Raw genomic sequence first — 2,814 nt, 5'->3', positions numbered from 1 at the left:
TTTAATTTTTTTCCTAACCATTTATTATGAAAATTACTAACATACAGAAAACTTGATTATTTATATACCCATTACTTAGATTCAGCTATTGTTAATTTTATTTTTTTTCCTGGACCATTTGAAAATAAGTTTTAAACATCATGTCATGTCACCTCCAACTACTACTTTTAGCCTTTAGCTCTTAAAAAGAAAAATATTCTCCTAGCAGACTAAAATTCCATTATCACACCTAAGAAAAGCAATAATGATTCTCAAATAGCATCTAATATTCAGTCCACATTTTCCAGCTTCTCAAAAATACCTTTTATAATTTGTTCAAACCAGAATCTTGTCAAGATTTACAAATGGCATTTGGTTGTTATGTTTCTTTACTAGGGGTTACAAATAGGTGATTTATTTTCTCTCTTTTCTTTCTTCTTTTCTTTTCCTTTTCCTTCCTTTCTTTTCTTTTTTAATGCCTACAGCACCTGGTCTTCCTAGGTGGTCTCCCATCCAAGTACTAACCAGGCCCAACCCTGCTTAGCTTCTGAGATCAGGCGAGATCAGGCATATTCAGGGTGGCATGGCCGTAGACAGGTGATTTTCTAATATATTTTCTTTTACATTACTTAGCTTGTATTATTCTATAAAGATTTTCTCCCTCAACTGGGATTGAATTATAGTTCCTTCTAGAGAGGCAGGGTAAATTGTTCTAATTCATGATGGAATTGTCCTATATTTAGCTGGCAAGTGCCCCCTTGAAGTTGGCTTTGGGGTCCTTCTGACAAATCTCAGTAGTCTTTGAACACTTTCTTGCGTTCTGGGAAAAAAGATGTCTCCAACTCCCTATATTCTCCCTTCCTCATCTCTGTGATCTGCCATTTTGGAACTGGGATGTGAATCCAGGAAGTCTGCTCAGAGTTCTTTTGTCTACCGCTCATGTCGTACTATGACAGGCCAGTCCCAGCTCTGTAAGACCTTGTTGTGTGACTTTGGGCCAGTCCCAGCTCTGTAAGACCTTGTTGTGTGACTTTGGGCCAGTTCCTTTTCCCTCTTGGAGCCAGACTTTCTCTGTATGAACAGTGGGGGAGCTGAATTTTGCCTTAACTCTACATCTGTCTAAGGGTATGGCAGACGCCATGCTTTCCTTTTTGTCACTCGGTCTCCTTCCCCAGGCAGGGAGGGTGACTAGGACAGGGCTGAGCCCGCTCCACTGGGCAGTGGGGCCTGTGTGACCTGAGACCTCTTACCCTGTTAGAACAGGTGGAGGGAGCCATCGTCCAGCCTACTCAGTCTTGGGGCCCACCCTTCTGGCTGGAATTATCTCTAGCCTACCGCAGGCAACGACAGGATGACCTTTCGGGTCACCCTGAGCCTTGGCCTAAAGATGCCTCAGAGGAAAAGGCTTTAGACTGCCATTTTGTTATCGTGGTCAACTTAGAATTGACAGACTTTGATGCATTTGTTATTTATTTTAAATTAAATTTTACATTGTATCAAAGTTATAAATTCACATATTTAAAGAATCAAATAATTCTATAAGGTTGGCTATGAAAAACAAAAGTTCCTCACCTTTTCACAGCCAATTTTTTTGGTATTTACTTTCATATCTCCTCATAACTTCTGGTATTGTTACTTTCTGAATTTTCAGTTTTAAACATTATCCGGTTGGCTTTTCACTATGAAAGATGAAGATTTAGTTCTCTTTCCTCTTCTGTCCCCATAGGTCACTCTTCATGTCCTCCCATCTTCTTGTGTGCCTCTATTGTATGTTTAGTTAGATCAGTATTGAATGTTTACTATACTATGATATGGTAATATAATATAGCATGACTATAGCATCATTTCATAATATAGCATAAATGCTATTCTTAGCTGAGCTACATAGCATACTAGGATCACTATTCATTTCCTATGTAACTTTGTTTTCCCAAGAATTAAGAATTGTCTTGGTTTTTCATTTGCTTTTCTATGAAATTATTTTAATTCAACTTTATAGTCTCCAAAAATGATCTAACTTACCTCTCAGTACATCCAGGCATATCAGATATCTGTCCCCTTAACTGGGTGAGGAAATGTCTTTCAGAGTCTTCAGGCCTCATCCAGTGTGGATCTGTTGCTTTACTCCTGAGGTTTTTCTGTATTCTCATCCGGGGGGTCCCCATTCTCTCTCACGAGTTGAATTTGTTTCCCGTGTCCCAGGTTTTTATTTTTAGTGAACTTCATTTTGGTTGAGCATACCTTCCTGAAGCTTTCTGAGAAAGCAAAAAATTTTAAGATACTGATTATATCTGAAAATATCTTAATGACACTCTCACCTATTTGATATTTTGGTTTAGTAAATATTCTGGGGTAGAAATCATTTTCCCATAGAATTTTGAAGGCATCGCTCCATTATTTTCTGGCTTCTAGGGTTGCTGTTAAGAAGTGCTAAGTCATTTTGATTCCTGGTACTTTGTCTTCTTCATCTTTCTGGAAATTTGTGTAATCTTGTCTTCATTTTTCTGAGACTTCAGGAATGATGTGTCTTAGTAAGAAATTATTTTCATACCTTATCCTCAGAACTAACTGGGCCCTTTCAGTTTGGAAATTTATGTCCGAGTTTTGGAAATTGTACTGTTTTATTTCACTGATGATTTCTTCCCCTCAATTTTCTCTGTTCTCTATTTCTGGAACTCTGATATTTGGCCGTTGGGCCTCCTAGACTGGCCTTTAGTTTTCTTATTTTTTTTCTCTATGATTTCTCTTTTTTTATCTTTGTGGTCTACTTTCTAAGAAATTAAAAAAAAAAACAGCTTTATCTTCTATCTACTGATTGTTTAACATCTGCCCTTG

General features: G+C 37.6%; 1 non-coding gene across 1 annotated transcript; it reads right to left on the bottom strand.

The window, feature by feature from the left end:
- Positions 1–455: 455 nt before the first annotated feature.
- On the bottom strand, positions 456–574 carry LOC111746381. The gene has a single exon (XR_002783078.1). It is a non-coding gene; the product is annotated as a 5S ribosomal RNA (ribosomal RNA).
- Positions 575–2,814: the final 2,240 nt, after the last annotated feature.

This window comes from Pteropus vampyrus, unplaced genomic scaffold (genome assembly GCF_000151845.1).
Source record: "Pteropus vampyrus isolate Shadow unplaced genomic scaffold, Pvam_2.0 Scaffold185, whole genome shotgun sequence".
Taxonomy (NCBI): Eukaryota; Metazoa; Chordata; class Mammalia; order Chiroptera; family Pteropodidae; genus Pteropus; species Pteropus vampyrus.
This window is presented reverse-complemented; position numbering and strand designations above follow the sequence as displayed.